The sequence below is a fragment of the Macaca nemestrina genome, chromosome 15, assembly GCF_043159975.1.
Source record: "Macaca nemestrina isolate mMacNem1 chromosome 15, mMacNem.hap1, whole genome shotgun sequence".
Classification (NCBI taxonomy): Eukaryota; Metazoa; Chordata; class Mammalia; order Primates; family Cercopithecidae; genus Macaca; species Macaca nemestrina.
Window position 1 is genome coordinate 68,413,762 of NC_092139.1, and position 14,170 is coordinate 68,427,931.

The following is a 14,170-nucleotide window of genomic DNA, read 5'->3' on the forward strand; positions in this document are numbered from 1 at the left end:
CATCATCATCATGAGTCCTGATAATCATCATCATCATGAGTCCTCTTCCTCCTCCTCCTCATCATCATCATCGTGGGTCCTGATCATCATCATGAGTCCTGATCATCATGAGTCCTGATCATCATCATCATCATAAGTCCTGATCATCATCATCATCATCAAGAGTCCTGAGCATCATCATCATCAGTCCTGATCATCATCATCATCGAGTCCTGAGCATCATCATCTTCATGAGTCCTGATCATCATCATCATCATCATGAGTCCTGATCATCATCATCATCATCATGAGTCCTGATCATCATCATCATCATCATGATTCCTGATCATCATCATCATGTGTCCTGATCATCATCCTCATCATTTTGAGTCCTCATCATCATCATAAGTCCTGATCATCATCATCATCATTAGTCCTGATTATCATCATCATCATGAGTCCTGATCATCATCATCATCGAGTCCTGATCATCATCATCATCATGATTCCTGATCATCATCATCATGTGTCCTGATCATCATCCTCATCATCTTGAGTCCTCATCATCATCATGAGTCCTGATCATCATCATCATGAGTCCTGATCATCATCATCATCATGAGTCCTGATCACCATCATCATCATCATGAGTCCTGAGCATCATCATCATCATGGAGTCCTGACCATCATCACCATCATCGAGTCCTGATCATCATCATCATGAGTCCTGATCATCATCATCATCATCATCATGAGTCCTGATCATCATCATCATGAGTTCTGATCATCATTGAGTCCTGATCATCATCATCATCAGTCCTGATCATCATCATCATGAGTCCTGATCATCATCATCGAGTCCTGATCATCATCATCAGTCCTGATCATCATCATCCTCATCATCATGAGTCCTGATCATCATCATCGAGTCCTGATCATCATCATCATGAGTCCTGATCATCATCATCATCATGAGTCCTGATCATCATCATCATGAGTCCTAATCATCATCATCATCATGAGTCCTGATCATCATCATCATCATCATGAGTCCTGATCATCATCTGCATCATCATCATGAGTCCTGATAATCATCATCATCATGAGTCCTGATCATCATCATCGAGTGCTGATCATCATCATCATCATGAGTCCTGATCATCATCATCATCGAGTCCTCATCATCATCATCGAGTCATGATCATCATCATCATCGAGTCCTGCTTATCATCATCATCATGAGTCCTGATCATCATCATCATTGAGTCCTGATCATCATCCTCATCATCATGAGTCCTGATCATCATCATCATCATCATCATGAGTCCTGATCATCATCAACATCATCATCATCATCAGTACTGATAATCATCATCCTCATGATCAGGACTCATGAGTCCTGATCATCATCATCATCATCATGAGTCCTAATCATCATCATCATCATGAGACCTGATCATCATCATCATCAGTCCTGATCATCATTATCAACATCATGAGTCCTGATCATCATCATCATCATCATGAGTCCTGATCATCCTCATCATCATGAGTCCTGATCATCATCATCATCATCATCGAGTCCTGATCATCATCATCCTCATGAGTCCTGATAATCATCATCATGAGTCCTCCTCCTCCTCCTCCTCATCATCATCGTGGGTCCTGATCATCATCATGAGTCCTGATCATCATCATCATCGAGTCCTGATCATCACCATCATCATCATGAGTCCTGATCATCATCATCATCATCATGAGTCCTGATCATCATCATCATCATAAGTCCTGATCATCATCATCATCATGAGTCCTGATCATCATCATCATCGAGTCCTCATCATCATCATCATCATGAGTCCTGATCATCATCATGAGTCCTGATCATCAACATTATCATGAGTCCTGATCATCATAATCATCATCATGAGTCCTGATCATCCTCATCATCATCATGAGTCCTGATCAAAATCATCATCGAGTCCTGCTTATCATCATCATCATGAGTCCTGATCATCATCATCATCATCATGTGTTGATCATCATCATCATGAGTCCTGATCATCATCATCATCGAGTCCTCATCATCATCATCATGAGTCATGATCATCATCATCATCGAGTCCTGATCATATCATCATCATCATCATCATGAGTCCTGATCATCGAGTCCTGATCATCATCATCATCATCATGAGTCCTGATCATCATCATCATCATCATCATGAGTCCTGATCATCATCATCATCATCATCATGAGTCCTGATCATCATCATCATCATCATCATGAGTCCTGATCATCATCATCATCATCAGTACTGATAATCATCATCATCCTCATGATCAGGACTCATGAGTCCTGATAATCATCATCATCATGAGTCCTGATCATCATCAACATCATGAGTCCTGATCATCATCATCATGAGTCCTGATCATCATCATCATCATCATGAGTCCTGATCATCATCATCATGAGTCCTGATCATCATCATCATCAGTGTTAATCATCATCATCATGAGTCCTGATCATCATCATCAAGTCCTGATCATCATCATCATCGAGTCCTGATCATCATCATCATCATCATGAGTCCTGATCATCATCATCATGATTCCTGATCATCATCATCATGTGTCCTGATCATCATCATCATCATCTTGAGTCCTCATCATCATGAGTCCTGATCATCATCATGAGTTCTGATCATCATCATCATGATGAGTCCTGATCATCATCATCATCATCATGAGTCCTCATCATCATCATTGAGTCCTGATCATCATCATCATGAGTCCTGATCATATCATCATCATCATCATCATGAGTCCTGATCATCATCATCATCATCATGAGTCCTGATCATCATCATCATCATCAGTCCTGATCATCATCACCATCATTAGTCCTGATCATCATCGAGTCCTGATCATCATCATCGTGAGTCCTGATCATCATCATCATCATCATCATCGAGTCCTGATCATCATCATGAGTCCTGATCATCATCATCATCATGATTCCTGATCATCATCATCATGTGTCCTGATCATCATCCTCATCATGAGTCCTCATCATCATCAAGTCCTGATCATCATCATCATCATCATGAGTCCTGATCAACATCATCATCATCATGAGTCCTGATCATCATCATCATCATCATGATTCCTGATCATCATCCTCATCATCTTGAGTCCTCCTCATCATCATCATCATGAGTCCTGATCATCATTATGAGTCCTGATCATCATCATCATCATCATGAGTCCTGATCATCATAATCATCATGAGTCCTGATCATCACCATCATCATGAGTCCTCATCATCATCATCGAGTCCTGATCATCCTCATCATCGAGTCCTGATCATCATCATCGTAATCATCATGAGTCCTGATCATCATCATCATCATCATCATGAGTCCTGATCATCATCATCATGAGTCCTGATCATCATCATCATCATCATGAGTCCTGATCATCATCATCATCATGAGTCCTGAGCATCATCATCATCATCATGAGTCTGATCATCATCATCATCATCATCATCATGAGTCCTGATCATCATCATCATCGAGTCCTGATCATCATCATCATCATGAGTCCTGATCATCATCATCATCATCATGAGTCCTGATGAACCACTGCAGTGACTAAGGGGACTTAAGAGGGTGCACAATTCTAGACCACAGCCCCACTCAGGCAGTACTTCTGGGGGAAATGGGGGAAGGAGGAAGGTGAAGTGACCTCTGGCAACAGTAGTACTGCTTAAAACATTAAAAGACAAGGAAAAAAGCTATGGGAATTGAAGAAGAATAATGGACAGAGGTTTTAAGAAGCTAAAATAGAACTTAAACAAGTTTACAAAAAAAAAAAAAAACCCCATCAAAAAATGGGCAATGGATATGAACAGACACTTCTCAAAAGAAGACATTTATGCAGCCAACAAACTTAGAAAATATGCTCATCATCACTGGTCATTAGAGAAATGCAAATCAAAACCATAATGAGATACCATCTCATGCCAGTTAGAATGGCAATCATTAAAAAGTCAGGAAACAACAGGTGATGGAGAGGATGTGGAGAAATAGGAACGCTTTTACACTGTCAGCGGGAGTGTAAATTAGTTCAACCATTGTGGAAGACAGTGTGGCGATTCCTCAAGGATCTAGAACTAGAAATATCATTTGACCCAGCAATCCCATTACTGGGTGTATACCCAAAGGATTATAAATCATTCTAGTATAAAGACACAGGCACATGTATGTTTATTGCAGCACTGTTCACAATAGCAAAGTCTTGGAACTAACCCAAATGCCTATCAATGATAGACCAGATAAAGAAAATGTGGCACATCTATACCATGGAATACTATGTGGCTATAAAAAAGGATGAGTTCATGTCCTTTGCAGGAACATGGATGAAACTGGAAACCATCTTTCTCAGCAGAGTCACATAAGAAGTGAAAAATCAAACACTGTATGTTCCCACTCATAAGTAGGAGTTGGAGAACACATGGACACAGGGATGGGAACATTATACACTGGGGAATGTTGGGGGTTGGGGGGCAGGGGGAGGGATAGCATTAGGAGAAATACCTAATGTAAATGATGAGTTGATGGGTGTAGCAAACCAATATGGCACATGTATACCTATGTAAGAAACCTGCATGTTGTGCACATGTACCCCAGAACTTAAATTTAAAAAAAAAAGAAAATCAGTATATAGAAGAATGAGATCCAAATTATGTCAAAAAATTTATATTTACTTATACGGAAAAATAAATAAAAAACAAAACAAAACAAAAAGAAGCTAACATAGGAATACCCTGACAGTATCAGGAAGGGGCGACAGACTTAGGCTTGCAGTCGGGCAGTCACGAGGAAAGTCACAAATGAGGAGACTGAGTGGGAGAAAGAAGCCTAGCAAGTAGGGGGAAAGGAGGCTTCCTGGGAGAAGGAGTCCAGGGGCCCCAAGAGAACCCCTCACTCAGCAAGGACTGAAAGGCAGGCAGGGCCAGGTGGTCTGAAGAGCAGCCAAGGAGGCCAGAACAGCTTCCAGGTCCCCTGGCCTCAGAGAAGCCTCCTCCCTCCTGAAAGGCTGAGTGCCTTGTGCTCTGTCTGCCCTGTCTATCCCCTCACCTGCACGGGGGCCTGGCCGGCATCTTCTCTCTTCTCCCCAGGGCGCTTCCCCTTGCCCTAGCCACCTGATGAGTTCTGGTTTAGGATGGAGAATTCCTGCTCACAGGGAAAAAAACCATAAGGTGACTCCTGGTTGTAGGCTCCAGGGGCCATTTGCTGGAGCCACCCAGGGCAGGAAGGGAGGGAGACTCAGAGGGGGAAGGCTCAGGAGGACCCTGTCTACCATGCTCAGAGTACAAACCCCCAGGGGGAGCCGCAGGGTGGGGAAAGAGGCCTGCAGGTGCCCAGTGGCAGTCAGTATGAAACTTTACCAAAGGTAGACCTTCCTCAGGGGAATAGAGAAAACAACATTCTTGTCTCTGAACCTAACCCTATGGCAACATCAGAGGCGCCACAGGTCAAATGTTAGGCTCGAGGGAAGCCACGCTTACCTAGTGAGACCAGGTGGCTGTAGTTCTCCAGTGTCAACTCCCTGTACAGGGCTCTCTGAGCAGGATTCAGCAGCCTCCAATCCTTTTGGGTGAAATCCACAGTGACATCCCCAAATGCCAAGAAAGCCTGTAACACAAAACCCAGGCATGCTCACCAGGGACAGTGTTGCACTCAGGCAGTTGGAGGATTCCAGGTTCTGCCACCTGTGCCTGGAGTTCCAAGACCTCCGTCTCTGCCTGGCCCCAGTATTTATGGTGCTAGGTAGTCTTAATGGGGCTTCCTAGAAGCACAGAGAGTTTCAACTGCGTGGAGCTTTAAACCTAGGCAGGGAGAAGAGGGAAACTCAAAAAATTAAGTAACAGTGTTTCCTACAAACATATGAACAGTAAATAACACATTACTAAAGTTTTACGGTACCCTGAGCCATGTTCTGAGTTAGATACTCCATGAATTTCTAAATGAGCAAGACACAGCTCTCATGGATCTTCTGATAAAATGACAACTGATCATTTGGGACCTGCGCTGGAAAATGTAAATCTCCACTGCAGGATCCCAGAATTCAGATCCAGGTTAGATCTGATTTCTACCAAAAATCCAGTGCTGTATAGGGCAGTCTGAGCACATCTGAATTAGTGGATGGAGCACTTTTGAAAGAGCCCTTCTCACAGTACATCTGTTCTGCAACTACGCACGTGACCAGTTTGGCATCTCTGTAGGTGCCTGATGAATTTAAATTCCATTTGTGGCCAGGCACGGTGGCTTGTGCCTGTAATCCCAGCACTCTGAGAGGCTGAGGCGGGCGGATGACTTGAGGCCAGGAGTTTGAGACCAGCCTGGCCAACACGCTGAAACCCTGTCTCTACTAAAAATATAAAAATTAGCCAGGTGTGGTGGTGCATGGCTGTAATCTCAGGTGCTTGGGAGGCTGAGGCAGGAGAATCACTTGAACCTGGGAGGAGGTTACAGTGAGCTGAGATTGTGCCACAGCACTCCAGCCTAGGCGACAGAGCAAGACTCTGTCTCATAAATAAATAATCAATTCGTGAAGCTCATCAGACTACTAGACTCATGAGTCAGAAAGCCTCTCCTTTGACCCTTAACTGTCAATCCCTATTTCCCCCAGCACTGATCTATCATGTCACACCTACTGTAAAGATCCTCAAAATCCAGGCAGGCTGGGCATGCTGGCTCATGCCTATAATCCTAGCACTTTGGGAGGCTGATGCAGGATTGCTTGCATCCAGGAGTTTGAGACCAACCTGGGCAAAATAGCGAGACCCCAACTCCACATACACAAAAATAAAAAATTAGTTGAGCATGGTGGCAAGTGCCTGTAGTCCCAGCTAGTTGGGAGGCTGAGGTGTGAGCACTGTTTGAGCCTGGGAGGTCAAGGCTGCAGTGAGCTATTATTGTGCCACTGCACTTAGCCTGGGCAACAGTGAGACCCTGACCACCATCCCCCCAAAAAACCCAAAAGAAAAACCAAGAAAACCCCAGACAGCTTAAAGACCAAGTTGGGCTCCTCAGGCTGGCATCCAGGCCTCTGTCCTCAGGAGGGTCAGAGGTAGCCAGCAGTCTTTAGGAATAATCAGATGACAGGGGCCAATGAGGGAGGTAGGTGGGAGCTATCTCAGCAGTTTAGGCCACGCTGTGAGGAGTCTGCAGGAAGTGACAGAGCTATGGGAGGTGGCAATCCTACACTGTCAAACCGTGAGGACCCTGGTGAGCTTGGGCATCTGTGGCCAACTGACAATGCAGGCTCGGCACAGGGCAGTGACTGCTCCTCAGAGACGTGGCCGATCCAGGGCTGTAGGTGCAATCTCCCAGTTTGGTAATGCTGAAAGCCCATCTAACCATCCAACATGCTGTCTGCCAAACCAGAGATATTCAGGTGCCCTGTGTGACTCTGCACCTCCACTAGAACACACAGAAAATCAGCTGTGGCCACCCCAAGCCAGCACCTGGCAGACTTCTGAGTTGGGAGCCTAAAGGACCACAGTCCACTCCTGCACCCACATCTAGGCCATGCTTCTCGCAGCTGTTCCAGGCAGTGGCCATGCATTTTAAGGACATCAAAGCAAGCCCCTTCCGATCCAGGCGCTCCTCTGATGGCCCACTATGGCTTGAAGACCTGCTGGCCTGGCTGAGCCTCCTAAGGCTGTACTTGGTCTCCGATACTTCCACGCAATTTTATCCCCCTCTCCTCACTGGAGTCTGATGAGGCTCCAGTCATCCCCTTTTCTCTCTTGCAGGCCTTTCCTCTAACATGAGCCCAGCCCATCTCATTGCATCTTGGGATCTGCTTCTCCTAGGACCTGGATTCATCCACCAGCCGTCTGTGAGAACGTTGACTGCTAAAACCCTTCGTCCCTGCAGTTGAGCAGTCTGCCCAGTGGCGGCCTGAGATTGAGCACACTTCTGCCTCTTCCCCATCTCCTGTACTTGCCACATCTCTCGCAACTGCCCAGGGAACCCCTCCCACTGGAGGCCTTTGTGACCTCCCTCTCTGCCCTACCCTTCATTGACACCAACCCAACATCATCACTGGACACCTGAGTGTGGAGATTCCTGTCTTTAGCTGTAAATGCTCCCTGGGTGTTGTACACAGATCACTACTTGATAAGTGACACCCACAGGCCAGTCACTTGCTGGAGGACGCCAGGAAAGACAGATCACTCCCCAGGAGCGGTGCTGGCCTTGGTCCTGTGCTAACAATGTGACTGCTAGGGCCAGTGAAGGAAACGAGCCTATCCTGTGACAGCAAGAAGGACAGTTCTGGGAAGTCTCACCTGTCTCCTGGCTCCCTGGGGTCCCATGACTGTCTTCCTGCTCTCCATGGAGAAGGGAAGCTTGCAGATGGCTGATCTGTGGGAGGAGAGAAGTCAAAGGGTGGCTGGGTGCAGCTGCCCTCCCCACATGTGACACAGGCCTGATTCCAATACCAACTGGGGATCTGGGGAGAGCACATCTGCACAATCCCCCTGTGGGGGTCTGGCCAAAAGGTCTAGGGAGCCAGGCTCCCTGCAAATCCAGGACAAGCTCATCTGGGAGTGAAGACCCTGTGTCCCAGGAGCTGGGTGAGGTTTGTTGCTTACATCACTGAGGGGCTAAAAGGATGTGCAACACCTGCAGATGAGGTCTTGAGTTTAAGGTTAGGGCTCAGAGTTGCAGGTGTTCTTTGCATTGGACAGAACACACAAAAGCTGTCTGCCTCTTCTAGCCTCCGTCTACCTGGGTTTAAAGTCAGGATAATCACAGGGGCAGACAAACTTAAGAAGGCCACAGGCAGATGGCATTGGCAGTTATTAAGTACTGTACAACACCAAAGCCTGTAACAAATTAATAGCATGGGGAGTGTGAGCCTTCAAGAATAAAAGTCCTCAGACATGTGGTCAATCTAAGGCAGTGAGTGATCCAATGCAATTTGGATCCTGATTGCAACAAAGAATACGTGAGGAGTTTTAGCAGCCAGTGAAATCTGAACACTAATTGGATATTAGATTATCAAACATTGATTTTGTTGTTATAGAAATATTTTGGGTTTTAAAAGCATGAGCCCTTCCTTGTATACAAACTTTCAGAACATTCATGAGTGAAAATGATGTCTGGATGTGCTTAAACACCCCTTCTCACCCTCAAAAGTCAATTGAGCATTATTGGCCACACTTGATAATTTTTAGAACTGAATAATGTGTACTGGGTTCATTGTACTATTTTCTCTGAATTTTTGGAAAATAATTCCAGTAGAAATACAGGAAAAGAATTAATTGTAAATTAAAGTGGTGGGTACAATGATTTCATTAGAGTACTCACTATACTTTTAAGTGAATGTTTTGATAAAAAAAAAATTCAAAGTAAAAACAGACATACAAGGGTGAAAAGAAGGAAATGTGAAGGAACAAAGATGCTATCGTGGTGATTATGATGAACACAGCATACATCCACTGGCCAGCAACTTTGAGACAGAAGAAGTGAACAAATACTACGGTGTTATGAAAGGAAAATAAAACTAGGGACCCCAGTCCACTATGCCAAAAGGAAAGCATGTAAGAAGCTGCCTTTTCTTTTGTTCCAAAGGAGATAGCTACAGATAAAAGGTTAAGTATCTCCATAGTAGCTGCTCTATGCACACCTTATCTTACATAAAGTGCTGATTTACTGAGTGTGAGATGAATACATAACTGATTATTCTCCTACCTGCTCCTTTTCTCTTGCCACAGGTGGATTACCATACCCTCCCTCTTTCCCCTCCAGCCTACTTTTCCCTTTTAAACAATGAAGCTCTCAAACTCATCTTTGGGGAAAGCCACTGACCTCTCTCTGGGGCATGTGCTCAACCTTGGCAAAATAAACATCTATTAGCACATCAAAAAGCTTATCCACCATAATCAAGTGGGCTTCATCCCTAAGATGCAAGGCTGGTTCAACATATGCAAATCAATACATGTAATCCAACATATAAACAGAACCAAAGAAAAAAACCACATGATTATCTCAATAGATGTAGAAAAGGCCTTTGACAAAATTCAACATCCCCTCATGCTAAAAACTCTCAATAAATTCGGTATTGATGGAATGTATCTCAAAATAATAAGAGCTATTTATGACAAACCCACAGCCAATATCATACTGAATGGGCAAAAACTGGAAGCATTCCCTTTGAAAACTGGCACAAGACAGGGATGCCCTCTCTCACCACTCCTATTCAACATAGTGTTGGAAGTTCTGGCTAGAGCAATCAGGCAAGAGAAAGAAATCAAGGGTATTCAGTTAGGAAAAGAAGAAGTCAAATTATCCCTGTTTGCAGATGACATGATTGTATATTTAGAAAACCCCATCGTCTCAGCCCAAAATCTCCTTAAGTTGATAAGCAACTTCAGCAAAGTCTCAGGATACAAAATCAATGTGCAAAAATCACAAGCATTCTTATATACCAGTAACAGACAAACAGAGAGTCAAATCATGAATGAACTTCCATTCACAATTGCTTCGAAGAGAATAAAATACCTAGGAATCCAACTTAAAAGGGATGTAAAGGACCTCTTCAAGGAGAACTACAAACCACTGCTCAGTGAAATAAAAGAGGACACAAACAAATGGAAGAACATACCATGCTCATGGATAGGAAGAATCAATATCGTGAAAATGGCCATACTGCCCAAGGTAATTTATAGATTCAATGCCATCCCCATTAAGCTACCAATGACTTTCTTCACAGAATTGGAAAAAACTGCTTTAAAGTTCATATGGAACCAAAAAAGAGCCCACATTGCCAAGACAATCCTAAGTCAAAAGAACAAAGCTGGAGGCATCACGCTACCTGACTTCAAACTATACTACAAGTCTACAGTAACCAAAACAGCGTGGTACTGGTACCAAAACAGAGATATAGACCAATTGAACACAACAGAGTCCTCAGAAATAATACCACACATCTACAGCCATCTGATCTTTGACAAACCCGAGAAAAACAAGAAATGGGGAAAGGATTCCCTATTTAATAAACAGTGCTGGGAAAATTGGCTAGCCATAAGTAGAAAGCTGAAACTGGATCCTTTCCTTACTCCTTATACGAAATTAATTCAAAATGGATTAGAGACTTAAATGTTAGACCTAATACCATAAAAACCCTAGAAGAAAACCTACGTAGTACCATTCAGGACATAGGCATGGGCAAGGACTTCATGTCTAAAACACCAAAAGCAACGGCAACAAAAGCCAAAATTGACAAATGGGATCTATATTAAACTAAAGAGCTTCTGCACAGCAAAATAAGCTACCATCAGAGTGAACAGGCAACCTACAGAATGGGAGAAAATTTTTGTAATCTACTCATCTGTCAAAGGGCTAATATCCAGAACCTACAAAGAACTCAAACAAATTTACAAGAAAAAACCAAACAACCCCATCAAAAAGTGGGCAAGGGATATGAACAGACATTTCTCAAAAGAAGACATTCATACAGCCAACAGACACATGAAAAAATGCTCATCATCACTGGTCATCAGAGAAATGCAAATCAAAACCACAATGAGATACCATCTCACACCAGTTAGAATGGCAATCATTAAAAAGTCAGGAAACAACAGGTGCTGGAGAGGATGTGGAGAAATAGGAACACTTTTACACTGTTGGTGGGATTGTAAACTAGTTCAACCATTATGGAAAACAGTATGGTGATTCCTCAAGGTTCTAGAACTAGAAGTACCATATGACCCAGCCATCTCATTACTGGGTATATACCCAAAGGATTATAAATCATGCTGCTATAAAGACACATGCACACGTATGTTCATTGTGGCACTATTCACAATAGCAAAGACTTGGAATCAACCCAAATGTCCATCAGTGACAGACTGGATGAAGAAAATGTGGCACATATACACCATGGAATACTATGCAGCCATAAAAAAGGATGAGTTCATGTCCTTTGTAGGGACATGGATGCAGCTGGAAACCATCATTCTCAGCAAACTATTGCAAGAACAGAAAAGCAAACACTGCATGTTCTCACTCATAGGTGGGAACTGAACAATGAGATCACTTGGACTCGGGAAGGGGAACATCACACACAGGGGCCTATTATGGGGAGGGGGGAGGGATTGCATTGGGAGTTATACCTGATGTAAATGACGAGTTGATGGGTACAGCACACCAACATGGCACAAGTATACATATGTAACAAAACTGCACATTATGCACATGTACACTCGAACTTAAAATATAATAATAATAATAATAAAAACATCTAAATTGGTACTTGATTCTGATACTTTTTGGTTTACACGCAGTTAGAGAAGAAAAGCAGTGAAATTTCTTCTTCTGATGGCAGTTGAAAGGCGATTTATAACATTTATTTTTGTTGTTTCTGTACACTTAAATAGTTTACATCCTTGCATGTCTCATCTGTGCTATCTTTACCTATTCCAAAGTCACAAAGATATTCTCCTACATTCAGTCTTAGAAGTTTAAACATTTTGTTTTTGGTGGTAGTATAAATATGTATTTCATTTTTTAACTGTTTGCTGCTAGGTTACAGAAATACAAGTGCTCTTTAAAAATACTGACCTTATTTTCTCAAGTTCCTAAACTGTGTGTTACTAGTATCTAGTTGTTTAACTACAGATTCTTCCATGTACACACTCACATCTGTGAATAAAAAGTTTTTCTTGTTCTATTTCAACGTTTATGCCTTTTATTCCTTTTTAATACCTTAACAAATTACCTTGATATTCTAAGATAATGCTAAAGAGTGATGAGAATCAACATTAATGCTTGTTCCTGATCTTAGTGTGAACACACTTCACCATTAAATATGATGATTGCAGCCAGGCTGTCACACATAACCTTTGTTTTATTAAGGGAAATTCTTTCTATTCCTCATCTGCTGAGAATTTTTACCCTGAATAGGTGTGAAATGTTATCAAATATTTTTCTGCATTAAGATACTCGTGTAGGTTTTTCTCTTTTGCTCCCTGAAAGCAGTGAAAGGAATATAAAAACGTGGGAACTCAAACCACTCTGCCAAAAGAAAAATATTAAGCTGAAAGCTGATTCATGCAAGAAGCTGCCTTTCCTTTCCTTCCTGAGCTGAGAACCACAGATAAAAGGTAAAATATCTCCGCCGGGCTCAGTGCGGTCGGTGGCTCATGCCTATAATCCTAGAACTTTGGGAGGCGGAGGCGGGTGGATCACGAGGTCACCATCCTGACCATCCTGGCTAACACGGTGAAACCCCCTCTCTACTAAAAATACAAAAAAATTAGCTGGGCGTGGTGGCAGGCACCTGTAGTCCCAGCTTCTAGGGAGGCTGAGGCAGGAGAACGGCGTGAACCCAGGAGCAGGCGGAGCTTGCAGTGAGCGGAGATCGCGCCACTGCACTCCAGCCTGGGTGACAGAGCGAGACTCTGTCTCAAAAAAAAAAAAAAAAAAAAATAGCCGGGAGTGGTGGAGGGCGCCTGTAGTCCCAGCTACTCAGGAGGCTAAGGCAGGAGAATGGTGTGAACCTGGGAGGCGGAGCTTGCAGTCAACAGAGATTGTGCCACTGCACTCCAGCCTGGGCGACAGAGACTCAGTCTCAAAGAAAAAAAAAAAAAATTAGCAGGGCATGGTGGCAGGTGCCTGTAGACCCAGCTACTCGGGAGTCTGGGGCAGGAGAATGGTGTGAACCCACGAGGCGGAGCTTGCAGTGAGCGGAGATCACGCCACCGCACTCCAGCCTGGGGACAGAGCAAGACTCCGTCTCAAAAAAAAAAAAAAAAAAAAAAAAGTTAAATATCTCCACAGGTAGCTTACTCTATGTTCACCCTATCGTTGGTTTTTTAGGCACAAACTCCATTTGGCTAGAATATATCATCCTTTTCATGCATTGCTGGATGCTACTTGTCCATATTTTGGTGAGAATTCTTGACTATTTTCCTCTAGAGTGATTACATATAAGGGCACGTGAGAACTCTGTTGAAATGTTCTGTATCTTGATTGAGGTGATAAGTGACCTGTGTCAAAACTCATTAAAGTATACAGTTAAAAGCAGTGCTTCTTATGGTACCCAAGTTACACCTCAACATTGATTAAAAATCCTCTCAGAGACCAAATATATATGGGTAAAATAA

General features: G+C 43.2%; 1 pseudogene; it reads right to left on the reverse strand.

Annotated features, from left to right (window-relative positions):
* Positions 1-8,467, reverse strand: part of LOC139358625 (zinc finger protein 337-like) — a 259,532-nt pseudogene extending 251,065 nt beyond the window's left edge.
* Positions 8,468-14,170: the final 5,703 nt, after the last annotated feature.